Source organism: Rattus norvegicus, chromosome 13, assembly GCF_036323735.1.
Source record: "Rattus norvegicus strain BN/NHsdMcwi chromosome 13, GRCr8, whole genome shotgun sequence".
Lineage (NCBI taxonomy): Eukaryota > Metazoa > Chordata > Mammalia > Rodentia > Muridae > Rattus > Rattus norvegicus.
Genome location: NC_086031.1, coordinates 90,290,950 through 90,314,619, shown reverse-complemented (window position 1 = coordinate 90,314,619; position 23,670 = coordinate 90,290,950). Strand labels below are relative to the sequence as shown.

General features: G+C 42.6%; 1 long non-coding RNA gene across 2 annotated transcripts in view; it reads left to right on the top strand.

Moving 5' to 3' along the window:
- Positions 1-14,805, top strand: part of LOC103692325 (uncharacterized) — a 42,203-nt gene extending 27,398 nt beyond the window's left edge. For both annotated transcript variants that reach the window (XR_005492658.2, XR_010057294.1), the window contains 3 exons: positions 8,049-8,156; positions 9,703-9,760; positions 10,682-14,805. This is a non-coding gene — a long non-coding RNA (uncharacterized LOC103692325). The remainder of the gene's footprint in view (positions 1-8,048; positions 8,157-9,702; positions 9,761-10,681) is intronic.
- Positions 14,806-23,670: the final 8,865 nt, after the last annotated feature.

The following is a 23,670-nucleotide window of genomic DNA, read 5'->3' as shown; positions in this document are numbered from 1 at the left end:
TGAGGTCAGAGTCCAGGGTCAGTCCATGTATAGTCATTAGGTAGTGGCTTAGTCCCTGGAAGCTCTGGTTGCTGGCATTGTTGTACATATGGGGTCTCGAGCCCCTTCAAGCTCTTCCAGTTCTTTCTCTGATTCCTTCAACGGGGTCCTATTCTCAGTTCAGTGGTTTGCTGCTGGCATTCGCCTCTGTATTTGCTGTATTCTGGCTGTGTCTCTCAGGAGCGATCTACATCCGGCTCCTGTCGATCTGCACTTCTTTGCTTCATCCATCTTGTCTAATTGGGTGGCTGTATATGTATGGGCCACATGTGGGGCAGGATCTGAATGGGTGTTCCTTCTGTCTCTGTTTTAATCTTTGCCTCTCTATTCCCTGCCAAGGGTATTCTTGTTCCCCTTTTAAAGAAGGAGTGAAGCATTCACATTTTGATCATCCGTCTTGAGTTTCATTTGTTCTAGGCATCTAGGGTAATTCAAGCATTTGGGCTAATAGCCACTTATCAATGAGTGCATACCATGTATGTCTTTCTGTGATTGGGTTAGCTCACTCAGGATGATGTTTATCAGTTCCAACCATTTGCCTACGAATTTCATAAACTCGTTGTTTTTGATAGCTGAGTAATATTCCATTGTGTAGATGTACCACATTTTCTGTATCCATTCCTCTGTTGAAGGGCATCTGGGTTCTTTCCAGCTTCTGGCTATTATAAATAAGGCTTCAATGAACATAGTGGAGCACGTGTCTTTTTTATATGTTGGGGCATCTTTTGGGTATATGCCCAAGAGAGGTATAGCTGGATCCTCAGGCAGTTCAATGTCCAATTTTCTGAGGATCCTCCAGACTGATTTCCAGAATGGTTGTACCAGTATGCAATCCCACCAACAATGGAGGAGTGTTCCTCTTTCTCCACATCCTCGCCAGCATCTGTTGTCCCCTGAGTTTTTGATCTTAGCCATTCTCACTGGTGTGAGGTGAAATCTCAGGGTTGTTTTGATTTGCATTTCCCTTATGACTAAAGATGTTGAACATTTCTTTAGGTGTTTCTCAGCCATTCAGCATTCCTCAGCTGTGAATTGTTTGTTCAGCTCTGAACCCCATTTTTTAATAGGGTTATTTGTTTCCCTGCGGTCTAACTTCTTGAGTTCTTTGTATATTTTGGATATAAGGCCTCTATCTGTTGTAGGATTGGTAAAGATCTTTTCCCAATCTGTTGGTTGCCGTTTTGTCCTAACCACAGTGTCCTTTGCCTTACAGAAGATTTGCAGTTTTATGAGATCCCATTTGTCGATTCTTGATCTTAGAGCGTAAGCCATTGGTGTTTTGTTCAGGAAATTTTTTCCAGTGCCCATGTGTTCCAGATGCTTCCCTAGTTTTTCTTCTATTAGTTTGAGTGTGTCTGGTTTGATGTGGAGGTCCTTGATCCACTTGGACTTAAGCTTTGTACAGGGTGATAAGCATGGATCGATCTGCATTCTTCTACATGTTGACCTCCAGTTGAACCAGCACCATTTGCTGAAAATGCTATCTTTTTTCCATTGGATGGTTTTGGCTCCTTTGTCAAAATTCAAGTGACCATAGGTGTGTGGGTTCATTTCTGGGTCTTCAATTCTATTCCATTGGTCTATCTGTCTGTCTCTGTACAAATACCGTGCAGTTTTTATCACTACTGCTCTGTAATACTGCTTGAGTTCAGGGATAGTGATTCCCCCTGAAGTCCTTTTATTGTTGAGGATAGCTTTAGCTATCCTGGGTTTTTTGTTATTCCAGATGAATTTGCAAATTGTTCTGTCTAACTCTTTGAAGAATTGGATTGGTATTTTGATGGGGATTGCATTGAATCTGTAGATTGCTTTTGGTAAAATGGCCATTTTTACTATATTAATCCTGCCAATCCATGAGCATGGGAGATCTTTCCATCTTCTGAGGTCTTCTTCAATTTCCTTCTTCAGTGTCTTGAAGTTCTTATTGTACAGATCTTTTACTTGCTTTGTTAAAGTCACACCGAGGTACTTTATATTATTTGGGTCTATTATGAAGGGTGTCGTTTCCCTAATTTCTTTCTCGGCTTGTTTCTCTTTTGTATAGAGGAAGGCAACTGATTTATTTGAGTTAATTTTATACCCAGCCACTTTGCTGAAGTTGTTTATCAGCTTTAGTAGTTCTCTGGTGGAACTTTTGGGATCACTTAAATATACTATCATATCATCTGCAAATAGTGATATTTTGACTTCTTCTTTTCTGATCTATATCCCCTTGACCTCCTTTTGTTGTCTGATTGCTCTGGCTAGAACTTCAAGAACTATATTGAATAAGTAGGGAGAGAGTGGGCAGCCTTGTCTAGTCCCTGATTTTAGTGGGATTGCTTCAAGTTTCTCTCCATTTAGTTTAATGTTAGCAACTGGTTTGCTGTATATGGCTTTTACTATGTTCAGGTATGGGCCTTGAATTCCTATTCTTTCCAGGACTTTTATCATGAAGGGGTGTTGAATTTTGTCAAATGCTTTCTCAGCGTCTAATGAAATGATCATGTGGTTTTGTTCTTTCAGTTTGTTTATATAATGGATCACGTTGATGGTTTTCCGTATATTAAACCATCCCTGCATGCCTGGGATGTAGCCTACTTGGTCATGGTGGATGATTGTTTTGATGTGCTCTTGGATTCGGTTTGCCAGAATTTTGTTGAGTATTTTTGCGTCGATATTCATAAGGGAAATTGGTCTGAAGTTCTCTTTCTTTGTTGTGTCTTTGTGTGGTTTAGGTATAAGAGTAATTGTGGCTTCGTAGAAGGTATTCGGTAGTGATCCATCTGTTTCAATTTTGTGGAATAATTTGGATAATATTGGTATGAGGTCTTCTATGAAGGTTTGATAGAATTCTGCACTAAACCCGTCTGGACCTGGGCTCTTTTTGGTTGGGAGACCTTTAATGACTGCTTCTATTTCCTTAGGAGTTATGGGGTTGTTTAACTGGTTTATCTGTTCCTGATTTAACTTCGGTACCTGGTATCTGTCTAGGAAATTGTCCATTTCCTGAAGATTTTCAAGTTTTGTTGAATATAGGTTTTTATAGTAAGATCTGATGATTTTTTGAATTTCCTCTGAATCTGTTGTTATGTCTCCCTTTTCATTTCTGATTTTGTTAATTTGGACGCACTCTCTGTGTCCTCTCATTAGTCTGGCTAAGGGTTTATCTATCTTGTTGATTTTCTCAAAGAACCAACTTTTGGTTCTGTTGATTCTTTCTATGGTCCTTTTTGTTTCTACTTGGTTGATTTCAGCTCTGAGTTTGATTATTTCCTGCCTTCTACTCCTCCTGGGTGTATTTGCTTCTTTTTGTTCTAGAGCTTTTAGGTGTGCTGTCAAGCTGCTGACATATGCTCTTTCCTGTTTTTTTCTGCAGGCACTCAGCGCTATGAGTTTTCCTCTTAGCACAGCTTTCATTGTGTCCCATAAGTTTGGGTATGTTGTACCTTCATTTTCATTAAATTCTAAAAAGTTTTTAATTTCTTTCTTTATTTCTTCCTTGACCAGGTTATCATTGAGTAGAGCATTGTTCAATTTCCAAGTATATGTGGGCATTCTTCCTTGATTGTTATTGAAGACCAGTTTTAGGCCGTGGTGGTCTGATAGCACGCATGGGATTATTTCTATCTTTCTGTACCTGTTGAGGCCCGTTTTTTGACCAATTATATGGTCAATTTTGGAGAAAGTACCATGAGGAGCTGAGAAGAAGGTATATCCTTTTGCTTTAGGATAGAATGTTCTATAAATATCCGTTAAGTCCATTTGGCTCATGACTTCTCTTAGTCTGTCTACATCTCTGTTTAATTTCTGTTTCCATGATCTGTCCATTGATGAGAGTGGGGTGTTGAAATCTCCCACTATTATTGTGTGAGGTGCAATGTGTGTTTTGAGCTTTAGTAAGGTTTCTTTTACATATGTAGGTGCCCTTGTATTTGGGGCATAGATATTTAGGATTGAGAGTTCATCTTGTTGGATTTTTCCTTTGATGAATATGAAGTGTCCTTCCTTATCTTTTTTGACGACTTTTAGTTGAAAATTGATTTTATTTGATATTAGAATGGCTACTCCAGCTTGCTTCTTCTGACCATTTGCTTGGAAAATTGTTTTCCAGCCTTTCACTCTGAGGTAATGTCTGTCTTTGTCTCTGAGGCGTGTTTCCTGTAGGCAGCAGAATGCAGGGTCCTCATTGCGTATCCAGTCTGTTAATCTATGTCTTTTTATTGGGGAGTTGAGGCCATTGATGTTGAGAGATATTAAGGAATAGTGATTATTGCTTCCCGTTATATTCATATTTGGATGTGAGGTTATGTTTGTGTGCTTTCATTCTCTTTGTTTTGTTGCCAAGACGATTAGTTTCTTGCTTCTTCTAGGGTATAGCTTGCCTCCTTATGTTGGGCTTTACCCTTTATTATCCTTTGTAGTGCTGGATTTGTAGAAAGATATTGTGTTAATTTGGTTTTGTCATGGAATATCTTGGTTTCTCCATCTATGTTAATGGAGAGTTTTGCAGGATACAGTAACCTGGGCTGGCATTTGTGTTCTCTTAGGGTCTGTATGACATCAGTCCAGGATCTTCTGGCCTTCATAGTTTCTGGCGAGAAGTCTGGTGTGATTCTGATAGGTCTGCCTTTATATGTTACTTGACCTTTTTCCCTTACTGCTTTTAATATTCTTTCTTTATTTTGTGCGTTTGGTGTTTTGACAATTATGTGACAGGAGGTGTTTCTTTTCTGGTCCAATCTATTTGGAGTTCTGTAGGCTTCTTGTATGTCTATGGGTATCTCTTTTTTTAGGTTAGGGAAGTTTTCTTCTATGATTTTGTTGAAGATATTTACTGGTCCTTTGAGCTGGGAGTCTTCACTCTCTTCTATACCTATTATCCTTAGGTTTGATCTTCTCATTGAGTCCTGGATTTCCTGTATGTTTTGGACCAGTAGCTTTTTCTGCTTTACATTATCTTTGACAGTTGAGTCAATGATTTCTATGGAATCTTCTGCTCCTGAGATTCTCTCTTCCATCTCTTGTATTCTGTTGGTGAAGCTTGTATCTACAGCTCCTTGTCTCTTCTTTTGGTTTTCTATATCCAGGGTTGTTTCCATGTGTTCTTTCTTGATTGCTTCTATTTCCATTTTTAATTCCTTCAACTGTTTGATTGTGTTTTCCTGGAATTCTTTCAGGGATTTTTGCGATTCCTCTCTGTAGGCTTCTACTTGTTTATTAATGTTTTCCTGTGTTTCCCTAAGGGAGTTCTTCACGTCTTTCTTGAAGTCTTCCAGCATCATGATCAAATATGATTTTGAAACTAGATCGTGCTTTTCTGGTGTGTTTGGATATTCTATGTTTGTTTGGGTGGGAGAAGTGGGCTCTGATGATGCCATGTAGTCTTGGTTTCTGTTACTTGGGTTCCTGCGCTTGCCTCTCGCCATCAGATTATCTCTAGTGTTACTTTGTTCTGCTATTTCTGACAGTGGCTAGACTGTCCTATAAGCCTGTGTGTCAGGAGTGCTGTAGACCTGTTTTCCTCTCTTTCAGTCAGTTATGGGGACAGAGTGTTCTGCTTTCGTGCGTGTAGTTTTTCCTCTGTACAGGTCTTCAGCTGTTCCTGTGGGCCTGTGTCTTGAGTTCACCAGGCAGCTTTCTTGCAGCAGAAAAGTTGGTCTTACCTGTGGTCCCGAGGCTCAAGTTCACTCGTGGGGTGCTGCCCATGGGCTCTCTGCAGCGGCAGCAACCAGGAAGATATGCGCCGCCCCTTCCGGGAGCTTCAGTGCACCAGGGTTCCAGATGGCCTTTGGTGTTTTCCTCTGGCGTCCGAGATGTGTGTGCAGAGAGCAGTCTCTTCTGGTTTCCCAGGCTTGTCTGCCTCTCTGAAGGTTTAGCTCTCCCTCCCACGGGATTTGGGTGCAGAGAACTGTTTATCCGGTCTGTTTCCTTCATGTTCCGGCGGTGTCTCAGGCAGGGGTCCTGCTCCTGGGCCCTCCCCCACGGGAGCCCAGAGGCCTTATACAGTTTCCTCTTGGGCCAGGGATGTGGGCAGGGGTGGGCAGTGTTGGTGGTCTCTTCCGCTCTGCAGCCTCAGGAGTGCCCACTTGACCAGGTGGTGAGATCTCTTTCCCACGGGGTCTGGGAGCAGAGAGCTGCTGCGGGCCGGGCTGGTTTCCTCTCTTGATTTGGGAATTACAGTTAAATGATTGGACGGATCTCAGAGGAGACTTTGAACTTTGGACTTTTGACATTGTTGATATTACTGTAGACTATGGGGACTTTGGAAGTTGGACTAAATGTACCTTTAAAATTATGCTATGGCTAGATGTGGCCCCCATAGACTCATGCGTTTGAATAAGCCTATGGTGGCCAGGGAGTGGAATGTGGTGGTTTGTATACGTCTGGCCCAGGGAGTTGCATTATTGGGAGGTGTGGCCTTCTTGGAGTAGATGTGTCCTTGTGGGTATGGGTTTTAATATCATTGTCCTAGCTGCCTGGGAGCCTGTATTCTGCTAGTACTCTTCAGATATACATAGAACTCAGCTCTTCCTGCACCATGACTGCCTGGTTGCTGCCATGTTCCCACCTTGATGATACTGGACTGAACCTCTGAACCTGCAAGCCAGCCCCCATTAAATATTGTCTTTATAAGGGTTGCTTTGGTCACGGTGTCTGCTCACAGGAGTAAAACCCTAACAAGTTCTCTCCTTCCACCTTTATGTGGGTTCCAGGTCTTCAGGTTTGCAGCACAGATAGCTGCGAAGCCAGCTTGCTCACCCGAAAATGTATACCTCCCTCTGTCCCACTTCTTAAGACTATCACAGAGATGTTTTCCTCGGTCATGAGCACGATAAAACAGAATCGAATAGGAGAGTGTTGAAGATATTTCTCACTATACTCAGCATACACTGCTGTGACTGAGCAAGAGCGAGCCATTGTATTCAACACAGTTGGTGAATCAAATGAGGAAAAAGTGTGATTTCTCTCTTTTAAGGGCATCTGTATTCTGACTCACTCAGAACCTGATCACATTGTACATGGTGACTGGAGTCAGTGCTCACACCTTAAATTTGTCTGCACATCGCAATCACCCTGGTCTCTACAATAATAAGGCTTCTCACTGTGACAGTGAAACTGGAGTATAAGCGAGTGGGCCTGGGAACCTATATTCCCTTCTGAACAACAGCAACAAAACAACAAAATTTCCCAATATGATACAGGATTTAGTTTTGTTCGTCCTTCCCTGAATCAGAGGAGTATGTCAATGCTCTTGATACGGCTTACACTCAGGTCACTGTCACTCAGTGCCTGGTTTTATTTCACCGCCCACTCCCTTACTTTTTATAATATTTCAGTGTTCCTCACACTATGCCCAGCATTCAGTGGGTATTATGTAATATTCATAATATTTAAATTTCAGGATTAGCGTAACCATGTTCCCTTCCTACCGGCATCCATTCACAAACCTGATCCCAAGTCATTCCAGCGTGGAAATCAGATAAAGTACACGAGGGAAAAGACAGAGTTCTCATTCAGGATAAAGACGTGTTCCTTTTCCCTGGGTTTCAATTTTAAACTAAACATTCCCAAAAATCGTCTCACTAAACATGGAGACATCAACATGGCTTTTTAATTCTAAAGCCAGAAACTTCCTGCTGGCCAGAGGGCTATCACAGGAAAAGATGATAGAGAAACTAAGAGGGAGTCTGAGAGCAAAGTGTGGGCTCTTTGAGCCTTTTGAGCTGCAGCCACTCTGGGTAGACACAGGCTTTTCAGGATGGTGAAACCGCTCTTCATGATACAGTGATGATGGATACAGGGAACGTTCAATGTAACACTCCATGGTTGCTGGTGTTTAGAATCAGCATGGAAACAAACCTCTGGGCATGTTGGTGAAGTACTTTCTAGATTGGCTTCAGGAGGTGGGAAGACCAACCATAAATGTAGGGGACATTGAACAGTGGGTTGAGGTCCTGGGCTGGGTCGAAAGGAGAAAGGAGGTTGAGCCAGTGTTCCTTGCTCTCTGCTTTCTGTCTCATATTCAGCGAGGCCAGTGGTGTTAAGATCCTGCCATCACACCGTCCCCACCGTGATGGACTGTAGCCTCAAACCATGAGCCTAGACACCCTTCCCTTCCTCCGGCTCTTCATCAGGTATTGTGCTTCAGCAAGGAGAACAGTAATGGATGTAACAATGGGCTCTGAGGGATGGGAAGTCACATACATTCATGGGCTGTGACAAGCTTCTCTCCAGGGATGGCAGGGAGACAGTTAATGTGTCAGAGCAGGTGGATTTCGGGAAAAAAAATCCTCTGCAGCTTTTCTTCTCAGTTTTGTTGTGAATCTAAAAGTACTAAAAATCACACACACTTACACACATACACACACAAACACTCACGTTCTCACATACATATTCACACATAACTCACACATGCATGCATACCACGTCCTTACATACACACTCACAAACATACACAGGCACTCACACAATTCTCTCTCTCTCTCTCTCTCTCTCTCTCTCTCTCTCTCTCTCTCACACACACACACACACACACACACACCAGATGTTTACCACAAAAGGACTGCATTAACCTTACAAAAAATACATATGACACAAAAGTGTAAAAGAAAATGAAGTAGAAAATCTGGAAAAGGGGAACACTTGTGGGAGAATATAAAGAACGAGCATTCTCTGAAACAGCTGTGAGGCACTACAGGTGATGCACACCTGCAACCCCAGCACGTATGGAGTCTGAGGCAGAACGTCATGAGTTCAAGGTCAGCTTGGGCAATTTAGCAAGACCCTATCTTAAGAAATGAAAATATCAAACGGTTGCTGGGGGAAGAAAACATAACTCAATCAAATATTCTAGGTGTTAGAGGGAGGAGGGAGCAATCTCTAGACAGAAGTATTACAGTGTCAGTAGATCAAAGCTGATTGGTTTTGTGGAGCAAGCATGGCTTTTCCTAACCCCGAGACTTGAGGGAACATGTCCTCTTGAGTAAGAGAGTCTGCGTGTTGGGATGATCACCCATCGTTGTGTCTCTGGAGTAAGTGAAGCACGGTGTCCTCTTTGTTCTTTTGTCAGCGTCCTCCTTCAGTTTAGATCCAACAAAGGCAAAGCCAAAGAATTACCCAACTTGGAAGTCTGAGTACCCAGATTTCAAAGTGCATGATGTAAATTGTCAACTGCTCTGCTAATAGGCAAAAGGAGAGGCCATTCAGGTTACACTAGCAATATTATAGACAGCCACAGCATGATTTTAAAATGCAAGGATCAACTTGCTTTATATTGTACAAAAGAACACCTTGATTTAGTCCTTCTGGCCCTGGGCTCTAAGCTTTCCTGCAAGAAAGAAGCGGTGATGATTGCCAAAGGCACTCTCTCTATCAGGGAGGTAGCTGAGGCATCAAACCCGAAGACCCGGGCTGGAGAGATGGCTTAGCGGTTAAAAGCACTGACTGCTCATCCTGAGTTCAAATCCCAGCAACCACATAGTGGCTCACAACCATCTGTAATGGGATCTGATGCCCTCTTCTAATGTGTCTGAAATATATATAATAAATACTTATATATATAATAAATACTTATTTATAATAAGTATATATAATAAATAAATAAACCTTTAAAAAGAAAAACCCAAAGTTACCACAGTTTTTGTTTTTCTATGTGCCATTTGATGACCCATTTGTTTACAGATAACAAAAGGCTCCTTGAAGGGTTGACTGTCCTGTGTTCCTCTTCTACTTGGCCCAAGTAAGAGACAGTTACTAGGGGTCAGTTACTAGGGGTGGCTGGGCTGCTGAATAGAAAGATTACAACCTGCCTTGTTTGTCCTTTTCTTTCTTCTGCTTTTACTCAACACCAGGACATTGGAAATGAACCATTTAGTGAAGGACAAATTGTTTCTTCTCTAGTTGCTTTCACTGGTGTGTGGAAGCTAGAAGACAAAACTACCTCAGCTCGTACTGAGCAGCCACCGCATACCGTGTCCATGGTATCACATCAGCAGATCACTGGATAGCTTTCGAGACATGGTAGTCAAATAGAGGAGAGGACACCCCAATTTTCCAGACAGGAGAAAACGTCTAGGATTGGGATATTAAATAACGTCTCAGATGTTAGACAGGTTGTAACTTGCCACAAGAAGGACTCTTAAATTTTTGTTTTCAGTGCTGGAGAGATGGCTCAGCACCTAAGAGCACTGCTGCTCTCCCAGAATTTCAATTCCCAGCACCCACATGGCAGCTCACAACTGTAACTCCAGTTCCAGGGGATCTCACATCTTCACCCAGTCATACCTGCAGGCAAAACATCAATGCTCATAAAATGAATAAATCACTAAAATTTTTTCATATACATTCACTGAGCATGGCACTGTGTTCTATAAGTACATTTTCTTACAAGTATATATATTTTTCCTTGTGAATATCTCCCATATACCCCATATTCTCCTTTCCTACCCCCTTATCTCCCTGTTAGTTTCCTCTGTCCCCTACTTTAGCTTCAAGTATTATGAAATATATGCATATATGTCCTTTTATGATATATGGAAGAAATATTTGATATTGATGTGCATGTGCTATGTTGACATGGAGTCTTTTGAGTAAATGCCCAGGAAAGGTGGGGATGGGGCCATAAGGCAGACCTAATTTTAACTTGTGGTTTCTTCTCCAGGCTGACTTCCACAGTGCAGGATGAACTCTTCCCAGAAATTCAATTCCAGTCTCTTTGCTTGTCTCACTGCTTGCTTGATACATTTGTAAAGCTGCCACCCAGCAAATATTTATGGATGCCACTCTGCCAAGCACATCACTAGATCTGGAAGATTCCGAGTGTGATCTAAGCAGAGCTTTGACTCTGATCCCGATTACCTTCCATAGAAGAAAAGGCAGCCAAAGGCAGAGGTGGTCGGTGAAGGGTCCTTAAGAAGGGGGAAGGGGCTCCTTTGTAAGCATATTTTTTGGGCAGAGATCTAAAGAGAAGTGTGGAAGTTCCATGAGGAAATGCTTCTCACATATGCTGACCAAAATGAATGGCTCTTTTGAGACTTGTGTTTGAGGGTGTGTTGCGGCCTACATATTTTGGGTATTTTTTTTTTGTATCATGTAAAAATAGTCATCAGTGATTATTATCACATTGGTAATTATTATGAAGTGTTCTCAGCTTGGTGGGAGTAAAATCTGCTAGACTGGAATAAATTTAATTATGTCCTCAAATGTGACAAGATAAGGCAAAAAATATCCTGGCCACTGAGAAGAGGGTGGGTGGGTTTGGCCTGGAAACTGGAATGACTTGAATCACAGATGGGATTTCAGGATGCTATAGGATAAAGATAGCCAGCATCATGGCTGATATTTGTATCCTCCGTGGCGTTTATTCTGATAGCTCAATTCAATAAGCCTGTATAAAGTATAAAATTGCCTTACCCTCAAAAAAGTTTGTAGCTTAGTGCTCGCTGACTGTCTATCATGTCTGTCTGTCTGCCTGTCTGTCTAGTCTATCATCCCTACTTCTGTGTGTATGTGTGTGGTATATACATGTGTTCTCTCTCTCTCTCTCTCTCTCTCTCTCTCTCTCTCTGTCTGTGTGTGTGTGTGTGTGTGTGTGTGTGTGTGTGTGTGTGTGTACACGTGTTCGGCCAGAGGTTGATGTTGGATGTCTTTCTCTACTGCCTTCCATCTTTGATTTTGAGACAGTGTCTCTTACTGAACCTAGAGCTCTCCAATTTAGCAACACTGGGTGGTCACTGTGGTGATTTGGATAGGCATGCCCTCCCCACGGCCCTCCAAATTAGTGCATAGGGAGTGACATTATTAGTCCAACAATGTCTTCTTCATACGGAGGAGCTGAGAACTTTTGGCTGCTCAGTCCTTGAGGCCGGATACCTCAACAGTTGCAGAACCACTGGTCTGTGGTCCATACTGGGTAGCCAGGTCGTACCAGAGCCAGCAACTGTGACATCAGGAGAAACAATAAATGCACCCAGGAGGTGAAGGTGAGGAGGCTCAATGTAACCATTTGCCCTTGGCTCTCTTCATTCACTGGAATAAATAGCTTAGTAGAAGGGTCTCCCTGGTCATTACCTTAGGAGATTAAAAATAACCATTCTCATCCTGGTTGAAACATAATTCCATGTACCTCACCCTTCTGCTGCTTTAACAAATTAACAGAATCATAAGGGTTGAAAACACTGGAGGGCTGGAAACACAGCTCAGCGGTTAAGAGCACTGACCGCTCTTCCGGAGGTCCTGAGTTCTATTCCCAGCAAACACATGGTGGCTCACAACCATCTATAATGGAATCTGGTGCCCTCTTCTGGTGTGTCTGAGATAGCTACAGTGTACTCATATAAATAAAATAAAAAAATCTTAAAAGAAAATAAAGCACTAATTATCTTAAAAGTTTTTCAGGTCAGAAGTTTAGAGTGAATATTATGGGGCTAAAAGCAAGATGGCGGCAGAGCTCATTCCTCCCAGTGGTTTCAGGAAAGCATCTACATTCGTGCTTTTCAAGCTTCAGCGGGGTGGGGGCTGTGGGGGTCAACCTTGTGAAGGAAAACGTGGGATGGAGAGCGAGGCACCACAGACTCCTGTGACTCCTTGAAGAGTCCTGATCTGCCATACATGACACTGGATCTATGATGGATCCTGGAAGACCAGTGAGACAGAAAAAAGGAACCGAGGCCAGGATGGTAGCTGCTTCCCCCAAAGTCCTAACAGGTGACAAGGCCCTTACCCCTTCTCAGTTGCCTCATCAAGCAGGGCTTTCATTGAAACACAGGGACTGTGCAGGAAGATATGCTTGGCCAAGGATTTGCAATTGGCTCAAACATTGTATATAAATTTATGCACTGTGAAGTAAACTCCGATCTGTACTCTAACGCTGGTCTCCAGAGTTTGGTTTCCTGGATTCATTCTGTGACTCTATCACCTCTCACCCCCATCCTTGGTCCTGTTCCCAGACAGGGGAACCCCATATCTCTTGGACTTACAACTCCATCATTCACCTTGAAGCATCTCCCTGCAGCCTCTGCTTCTGAGATCAGCTCTCTTGCTGCTATTGGCTTAGAAGTTGTCTCTCTCACATGAACCTTTGTGATTTAGTTGGGCTCACCTAGATAATCTTCCTGTCTCAGAGACCTTTAATCCTATCCAAGAAGTACCACATCATATAACATATCAATAGACTGTTGATTGAGGTATGGAAATATTTGGGAAAATAATTCTGTATATGCTTCATAGTGTTACTTTAAAGGCATGCTGTATTTAGTTGGTAAGTAAAATCTAAATAATTTTGATACTTTTCTTATTTATTGATGCAAGAGGGCACACTATGAATGTGAATGCCAACAATATCAGTAAGGATGGTGATAAGAACAGCATACCTTTAGTTCTGTTGTTTAGTGATGGGGCACTGAGCACTCTCATGTAAATTAACACGCTAATTCTCACTACAACCATAAAAGCCAGTGGTCATTCAAATGACAAGGTGGGTGAAATGCCACCTGACATTTTCATCCTGTCCTCAATTCAGTCCCACTTAGGATGCTGCTGAGGAACAAGGAGGCATCACTACAATTCCTTTGCATGGTGCTATAATTCTACCGTGAGTTCTACTGACCTCAACATTACTCATCTGGGGCCCTACATGTCACCCTCTTGTCTCATCTCTGTTCCCAGCTTTCTTCATCTTGGCTTGTCCTATCACCCTGTTTTATTTCCTAGTCCTTTTTTCCAAGCTTGCAGGAATGTTCATTCCACTGTAAACACTCCCTTTTCTTAAGACAAGCATATGTGTAATAGTCAGGGTTTTACTGCTGTGAAACACCATGACCAAGGCAACTCTTGTAAGGAAAACATTTAACTGGGACTGGCTTACAGACTCAGAGGTTCAGTCTATTATCATCAAGGCAGGAGTGTAGCAGCATCCAGGCAGACACGTGCAGGACATCTTCATCTGAAGGCTGCTAGCACAGTACTGGCTTCCAGGAGCTAGGAGGAGGGTCTTAAAGCCCACACCAACTGACACACCTACTCCATGAAGGTCACACTCACTCCAACAGGGCTATACCTTCTCATAGTGCTACTCCCTGAGCCAAGCATGTCTAAGCCATCACAGTGGATCAGATGTAGATGAGAACATATTCCAGGTTCTGTCTCTTTTGTCCTTTCAGAGATCTTTCTCTATTACCCTCATATGAAATGGTCTTTGAGACTCTGTTTTCTTGCTGCATCATCTTTTTTCCTCCTAGTCATGCTGTTTCCTGAACTTTTAGCACTTGTTCACATTGGCCGTGAACATCTGGCTCAGGGTATTTTGGTATAATGCTGTGGACAAATAATTGATCTCAGAACACTAGAACTTATTGATCTCAGTTTTAATGAACTTCAACATCAGAAACCATTACTGAGGACAGTAATCTTTTCACTGTGGTTGCCCATGCTTTGTAATTACCTAGAATTGGTTCATTTCTATACTCTTAAATTTCATGAGCTCACTCTGCCCATAACCTGTGACTTTTTTTTGAGACAATGTCTCTTCTTATGTCCTCAACTTTGTAATTCTCTTGCTCCAATTTCCTGAGTGGTGGGACTAGAGCTATGGACTTCCATACATACTTATCAATCTCTCCCCGCCCCCTTCTTACGTTTTCTCTCTCTCTCTCTCCCTCTCTCTCTCTCTTTCTCCCTCCCTCCCTTCCTTCCTCCCTCCCTTCCTTCCTTCCTTCCTTCCTTTCTTCCTTCCTTTCTTTTATTCCTTCCTTATGCTCTCTTCTTTCCTTATTTTGAACTGGAATAGAACCAAACACTTGAACATGTTATTTTAAACTCCCAACCTCAGTCACTATTCTCTCTCTCAGTCTCTCTCTCTCTCTCTCTCTCTCTCTCTCTCTCTCTCTCTCTCTCTCCATAAATTTATTTTTTGACAGACTCAGACATCATGCAGACTTCAATCCTTAAATCCTTGGGATTTAAGGATGATCATGATTCCAGGAATGTGCCATCACTTCAAGCTTCAAGCTTTCCTCTTGCTTTCCAATGCACCTTGGACAATAATACCAGGTAGTTCATGACCACTCGTTACCCTAGATGGTCAATATTATTCTTGGTTCACTGTCTTTCCTAACAGCTTATGTCCATAAAGTCACTGCTCCTTATTCTTCGGATTTGTTTTGCATAATCCTCTGGCAGATTGCAAGCCTCTCATCTCTGCAAGAGCCTTAGAGAAAACCCAGTGACTGTAGCCAGGAGCCATTCTTGTAGCTATTACAAATTCTTGTTCCTTAAAAATCAACAAGACCTGTAATGCTATATGAGCCCATTATATCTAGATAAAGCTCTACATATAGATTTCTTCCACCTTTGATGAATATACAGGTTTCCTCATTACTATTAAAACAACTACCAGAACTCTGCCACTACTTTACTTGGGATTGTACTAAGAGAATCATTCATGGTGTGGACTTTGGAGTCAAGTAGATGTGGGTAAAATTTTCAGCTTAGAGTTAGGGATTGGCAGAGCGGAAGAGACCACCAACACTGCCCACCCCTGCCCACATCCCTGGCCCAAGAGGAAACTGTATAAGGCCTCTGGGCTCCCGTGGGGGAGGGCCCAGGAGCGGCAGGACCCCTGCCTGAGACACCACCGGAACCTGAAGGAAACAGACCAGATAAACAGTTCTCTGCACCCAAATCCCGTGGGAGGGAGAGCTAAACCTTCAGAGAGGCAGACAATTATTTATAGAGGAACTTTAATCCAACAACACATTATTCTGTTTGAAATACAGACAAGCCTTTAATCCCAGGAAACAGGCAAGTAGATCTCCAAGTTCAAGACCAGCCTGGTACAGACCAAGTTCCAAGTACAGAAAAGCTTAGGTCCAGGTGTGGTGGCACATGCCTTTAATCCTAGCACTCAGGGATCATTGAGAGGTAGTGTGGTGGATTTGAGTTTGTGGCAGTTCAGTTCATGGAATTTGGAGGCAGATTTTACTGGGACAGTTTACAGAGACTGGTTGCAGGGAGAACAAGCTTGACACAGGTGAAGACAAAATGAGCCAGAGAGTGAGAAGGAGCCAGAAGATTAGAACAGATTGCTTGAGTTAGTTTGAGGTCAAGCAGAGCAATTCAGCCAGAAGTTGAGAGAAGTCAGCTTGAATCAGTCAGCTTAGAGAAGAGTTTGAGACAAAACATCTGAGTTGAACCAGCCAGCCAGAGTTCAGTAAGAGCTAGAAAAGGTGAGCTTATTCAGCAATAAGTCTCAGAGGCTGAAAACATAGGCTTAGATTAGATTGCAAGGAGACTAGAAGTTTCCAGGACTAGGCCTAGGTTAGCAGACACAGTAAGCCTCAAAGATGACAATTGTATCAGGGAAATAAAAGTAATATTTACATTATATTTCTCTCTGAACCTCTGTTTTCTTGTATACAAGTGGAGATAACAATATCATTGAATAAAAGTATACCTAGTGATTAACACAGCCTGGGAAAATGAACACTGTAGTCAAAATAAGCCCTTTCTGTCTATAAATAATACTTTAAATATTATTCATATATGTATTAATATAAATATAAATAAATACATGAGTATTCATGAGGGAAGCTGAGCCAAAGCGGCAGAAGTTTTCTTCAAGCTCCATCCGTCATAACTAATTCATCTTTAATGGTACACATATTCTTATTGTTCTGTTATGCAATAGAAGATAAAAATGTTCTCTGTCACCTGAGGGTGAAACTTAATAGTATACCATTTTCCTAGAATGTGTGAGACTCTGAGTATAATCCTTGTATGTATGTATGTATGTATGTATGTATGTATGTATGTAGAGAAGGGGAGGCAGGGAAGAAGAAGGAGAAGAGGAGGATGGGGAGGAGGACGAGGAAGCTGAGGAGGAATTGTCTCAGGCCTAAGGCCAACCCTGCCCTATGAAATCTTACTAGTATCCCCTCTGCCCATCTTCAGTTTCTCCCAAGCACCCTCCTTCACTTTCTCACAGATGTGCCTCACTTCACTTTTTCTTTCTGCCCTTTTGTGATTTACTTTTCAAAGTCTTTCGATAAGTCCCAGCCCCTCCCAGCTCCAAAGAACCCTCTAGCTATTCTATATCCAGCTCTTCTATGTTCACAGCCAAAATATGTTATTTTTAATGGAGAAATATAGGCTGGATGACTCAACATCATCAGAATCATGAAAGAGCTGGAGGAAAACAACACCACAGGCCCAAATGGTTTTCTTTCATTTGACTTGATTTCGTCACCAAATTGAATTATCACATGGTTTCTTCCTTGAAAATCTCTTTTGAAACTCATGGCTTCTAAAATGTGGAAATACTCTCTGGATTTTTCCCCCCTGTGTCTCTGTTTTAATTCTAAACATACTTTCTTTTCTTAATGATTTACTTATTTTATTTTATGTGCATTTCTGTTCTGCCTCTATATATGTCTGTGTCAGATCTCTTTGAACTGGAGTTGCAGAGGAGGAAGAGAAGGAGAAGGAGAGAGGGGAGTATGGGGAGGAGGGAGAGGAATTGTTTCAGGTCTAAGGCAAACTCTCTGTAAGCTGCTATGTGGGGGAGCTGGGAATTGAATTTAGGTCCTCTGGAAGAGGAGCCAGTGCTCTTAACCAATTCTCCAGCTCCAGTTCTAAGCAAGTCTTAGCCTGTTAATGTTGGCATTTGGGGGGATCCTATTTCTGCTGCCACCACTTTCTGCACTCTCCCTGAGACGAATTGGTACTCCCCGATACCAGTATGCCTAACACTCCGCTTCTGATGCTCAACTCTCTCTCTGGTCCAGAGCTCCCCCAAAGTATGAGAATCTGGAAGGACATATCACCACCTAAAATAACTAGAATTTCATGGATAGTATGTCAAACAACATGAAGGAGGTTCTAAAAAAACAACATATTGCCCTGAAAGCCAAAACAGATAGAAGCCTGCACTATTGGTAGAGTCAGTAATAAGTAAAGGATTGGGGTTTTGTGTTTTTTTTGAAGTTTTAATGTCGTGTGTGTGTGTGTGTGTGTGTGTGTGTATGTGTGTGTGTATGTATGTGTGTGTGTGTGTATGTATGTATGTATGTATGTATGTGTGTTTGTGTGTGTGTACACTGTGTGTGTACTGTGTGTGTGTACTGTGTGTGCGCAGTGTCCATGGAGGCCAAAGAAGGTTTTGGATCTTCTGGAATTAATTACAGATGGTTGATGAGAGCTGCTGTGTTGAGGCTGGGAATTGAACTCAGGACCCATGGAAGGCCCTGAGCCATCTCTCCAGCTCCTAATGAAGATATTTTATGGAGGTGATGTAGTTGTTCAAGTTTCAAAGATATTGGAAATCTCCGATGGCATAGGATAAAGAAACTATGGGAAAGGTTAAAGCCTGCCTGGGGTGGTGAGTAGCTGAGTAGCTCAGGTTACCCAGGACTCCGATGTTGGGTGACCTCCAGAGGGGTTCTGGGTTCTTGTATCCAGAACAAAGAACTGAAGAGAGCAAAGCAAGGAGATCCTTTATTAATAAAGTACCCATTTCCCAGGAGGGAAGATGGTCATAGCAGCGCAAAGGACAGTGATGCGCAAGTGATTGAGGCTTTTTGGTCACACAGGAGGAGCTGTTGAGGGGCAGTCATTAACATAGTGAGGGCTTGTCCATGCGTGTTCTACTTCTGCTACATGTGGTACTTCATACAACTTCAAGTATTGAACATATCGTTGGCATCTTAGATTTCCACACAGCTGTGTGTGTTTAATGTTGTAAGGAGCCATAGATGACCTGGAAGTAGGGCAGGAGGTGAAACAATAAGGATTGAGAGCTACTCAGCATGTAGAATGGGGGCTTGTGTGGTGGCAACATTTGATTTAGCGAATGTCCTCAGCATTCTAGTGAGACGCTTGCGTTCCATCCATCTGATCAGAATTCTTAAATAGCACATCAATGTGCCTGTAACATTTCAAACATAGAGAAGCAAATGCCATGGTTGTTATAATTAATCTGACTTTATACATCTTAGTAAAAAAAGATTACAGCCCAAATGTGTCCTTTTTCACAGAAGAACCTGCAGTTAACAACGTGAGTAGCTCTCTCAAATTGCATCATTCAGGAGCAAACACTAGGTAAAAGGAGAGTTTACCTCTGCAGGTTTGGACACATGCAACAGTTGTCAACATTAAGCATGAGAACAGTTTTATTACTTTTTTTGATGTTATGACAGATGGATAGTTCTAAAGACTTTTGTTCTGAAAGATAGCACCACTTTTGTTTTGATAGAACAAAAGGTGGATACGACCTCTTAATTTCTCATTGTGCAGGACAATATGGTGACTACCCTCAGGAGAAGAAACTAAAGTTCTCAACACCCAAGTGGTGTGATGGTCTTGGCGTGCTCATCCGGAGTCTGTCTGAGAAGACAAGATGGCCACAGAAGACAGAGACGGTTTGTTCATGCGCTTTGCCTTGATGTGTTCTGGGAGTTTGTGCACGTTATACAAGCCATTGCTTCTGAGGCTCAGCAGAGTAGGCAACCAGGGAACAGAGAAACTAAAGACCTGAACCTGGTGATGGGGATACAGGCTGCTTGACTGTCAGGAGAGCCCAGGCTCAGGGACAGCGCGCACACTGAAGGCAGACACACTAAATGCTGTGGTGCCTGGTACATCTAGCCAGCTTTTCTGTGCAATGCCTGGCTGCTGCCCCAGTTCTGCTCTCCTGTAGCATCTATCTACTGGTAGCAATGCTGAGCCGGAATTGCTTCTTTGGGTCTCTCTCTGGGTTCTGTTTGTTCCTCTGGTTTATTTGTCTCATCTTTGGGCAACGGTGTACTCTGGATCATAGTGACTTTATCGTAAGTCTTAAGGTTGGTTCTCCGGCTTGGCCATTTCCCTCCAATATAGTGAGAGTTCGTTTTGCCTTCCCATGTAAACCTTAGAGCCAGTTTGTGGGGCTTCCCAAAGCAACTTCCTAGGATTTTGGGAGTATATCAACTCCTTAGAGGTTGGGAAGCACTGACACCTGGGTAATATCAAGTCTTAAAATCTTTCCAGTTACTTGGCTCTAGTCTGATGCCTTCCTTCTTGAGCTTTGCCATTCTTCATATAAATCATTTATGCATTTTGCTAAGATTTATACCCAAACATTTAATTTTGGTGGGCATTAATGGAAGTGGGTTTGTGATTCTAATTTCAATTCTGTCTGCTCCGGGGTGATATATCAAAAAGCAATTTACTTTTGTGCATTAATCTTGGGTCCTGCAACCTTGTCGGCCGAGGGATGTTTTTTGTTAATTCTATCGAATTTGATTTTGATTAGTGTTATCCTGACTAAAGAGACTGGGCATCTTTTCTCAGAGGTGTTGGTAATTTGGATAGCCTCCTTGGTGGTGTGTTCATTCATACCAATTGTTGGTTCAGTTGGACTGTCCGTATTTTACTTACTGATCTGTTGGCATTCTGCATAGATTTTTGGGTCTTCCATTTCAAATTTATAGGTGCAAAAATCTTTACTCCTAGGCTTGCTTTTCTCCCACTTTCATGAGCATATTCTTGGGGAAAATGGATTTTTAACTCCAATACAGCTTAATTTATCATTTTTTTTTGTTTTTCCCCGTCAATGGTTTTTTTTTTTTTTTTTTTTTTTTTCCAGAGCTGGGGACCGAACCCAGGGCCTTGCGCTTGCTAGGCAAGTGCTCTACCACTGAGCCAAATCCCCACCCCCCCCTCAATGTTTTTATGTATCTCTCTTTTTCTGTGCTGATGCTTGGTTGAGCCTAGTGCCTTGTACATGGCAAGGCAATTACTCTGCCACTGAGCTATATCCTCAGCCTATTTGTGTGTGTGTGTGTGTGTGTGTGTGTGTGTGTGTGTGTGTGTGTGTGTGTGTTGTTGTTGTTGTTGTTGTTGAAGAGTCCTTGCCCTGGGCTCAGGAATACATTTTTAAATTTAAAAATAACTTCATATCTTGCCTTTTATATTTAGAATTTTGGTTATGTGAAATTGAGTTTTTAAAAAGATTAATTTCCCCTGTGTGTGGATATGAGCAAACACTGGTGTGGGTGGCTGTGCAGGCTGGAAGGAGGACTTGGTCCTGTGGAGCTGGCGCTAGAAGCATTATGAACTGCCCCGGTGTAGGCGCTGGGAACTGACCTCAGATCCAACGATAGAGCACCAGGCACTCAATTTCACAACCACCTTTCTAGCCCTCACGATCCTGATTTCTGTGTGTGATATTAGGTAGGAAGCATCTTCATTTTATTTTCAATATAGCTAGCTGTCCCAGTACTGTGTATTGAAAAAGTAACCCTTCTTATTCTGTGGCACAATGCCGTGCTAAGAGGCAAGTATCTAGACGTGTGTGGAGCTGCTCTCTACACTTCCTATGTCAATCCACTGGTCTATTTATGCATTTTTACTCTAATTAACTCACGCTGCAAACTGCTGTAGCTTTGTTATTTATTTTACCTCTTTAGGACTTTTCTTTGGAACAGGATCTGTGTAACCCTAAGTGGCCTGAAATCCCCTTGGTAGATCAGGCTGGCCTCCCCTCCCAAGTGCTGAGATCAAAGGTGTGCACCACCATGCCCAGCTGCTGTAGCCGTGTATTAAGTCTGATATATAACGAAGCAATTACATACTTTATGCTTTGTCAAAAGCATCCTATCTAATGTTGGCCCTTTATATGTTCTTTTTCTTCTTACTCAGTTGAATTTATCCAGACATTAAAAAAAGGATGCCCCAACATATAAAAAAGACACGTGCTCCACTATGTTCATAGCAGCCTTATTTATAATAGCCAGAAGCTGGAAAGAACCCAGATAACCTTCAACAGAGGAATAGATACAGAAAATATGGTACATCTACACAATGGAATATTACTCAGCTATCAAAAACAATGACTTTATGAAATTCGTAGGCAAATGGTTGGAACTGGAAAATATCATCCTGAGTAAGGTAACCCAATCACAGAAAAACACACATGGTATGCACTCATTGATAAGTGGCTATTAGCCCAAATGCTTGAATTACCCTAGATGCCTAGAACAAATGAAACTCAAGACAGATGATCAAAATGTGAATGCTTCACTCCTTTAAAAGGGGAACAAGAATACCCTTGGCAGGGAAGAGAGAGGCAAAGATTAAAACAGAGACAGAAGGAACACCCATTCAGAGCCTGCCCCACATGTGGCCCATACATATACAGCCATCCAATTAGACAAGATGGATGAAGCAAAGAAGTGCAGGCCAACAGGAGCCAGATGTAGATCTCTCCTGAGAGACACAGCCAGAATACAGCAAATACAGAGGCGAATGCAGCAGCAAACCACTGAACTGAGAATAGGACCCCCGTTGAAGGAATCAGAGAAAGAACTGGAAGAGCTTGAAGGGGCTCGAGACCCCATATGAACAACAATGCCAAGTAACCAGAGCTTCCAGGGACTAAGCCACTACCTAAAGACTATACATGGACTGACCGTGGACTCTGACCCCATAGGTAGCAATGAATATCCTAGTAAGAGCACCAGTGGAAGGGGAAGCCCTGGGTCCTGCTAAGACTGAACCCCCAGTGGATGTGATTGTTGGGGGGAGGGCGGCAATGGGGGGAGGATGGGGAGGGGAACACCCATAAAGAAGGGGAGGGGGAGGGATTAGGGGGATGTTTGCCCGGAAACCGGGAAAGGGAATAACACTCGAAATGTAAATAAGAAATACTCAAGTTAATAAAGGAAAAAAAAAAAGGAAGACGTGGACAGGGCATTTGGCTCAGTTAGTAAAGCACTTGACTTGTGAGCCTGAAGACCCCAAGACTGATTCCTCAGAGACCACATGAAAAAGCCAAATGGGGAGGAATACGTTTTGTAATCCTAGCAGTGAAGCAGTGAAGAAGTAGAAAGATGTAGACCTCTGGGCCTTGATGATCAGTCGGGGCCTCGCCCATTCAGTGAGCTCTAGGCCTATGAGAGGTCCTGTCTCAAAAGCAAAGGTGGGCAGTTCCTGAGTAAATTATACATGAGGTTGATCTTACCTTCTCAGGCATGTGTACACATGTGCACATATACCACATGTGTGCATGTGCTTGCACACACACACACACTCTCTCTCTCTCTCTCTCTCTCTCTCTCTCTCTCTCTCTCTCACACACACACACACACACACACACACACACAAAGAACTAATCTGACCCAAGAGCTGACTCACTTCCAATACTGATCCATCAAGGTGGAGCTCCCACAAAATAAGGAAAATTCAAACAGGGTTTACCTTATATTTGTAGGGAGCCATTCTGAGCTATACAGAAGCGACATATATTACCTTATATTGAGCCTATCACTCCAACACTACCGCACAGCTAGACCGGTCTCTCAGCACATGAAATTTGGAGGTGGACATCATATCTAAACTGTAGCCATGGCCAGGGCTGTGATAGTTCACAGAATAGCCACACACATATCCCATAGTTTGTAGTCATGCTCCTCTATCAAATGACTTTACAGCAGGGACAACAGGCTGTGGCTTCTGTTCTCAGCTTCCTGAGAGCATCTGTGAACCACCATGAGCTAGCCTCTTTACTGGTGAGGGACCGCACCGAAACAAGAGGTCTGGATAAAAAACCATCACTAAACACAAGATGTCGAGGGAGGCCATCCAGACCAAACAGCCACTTAGTGCATAGTGTGAGGG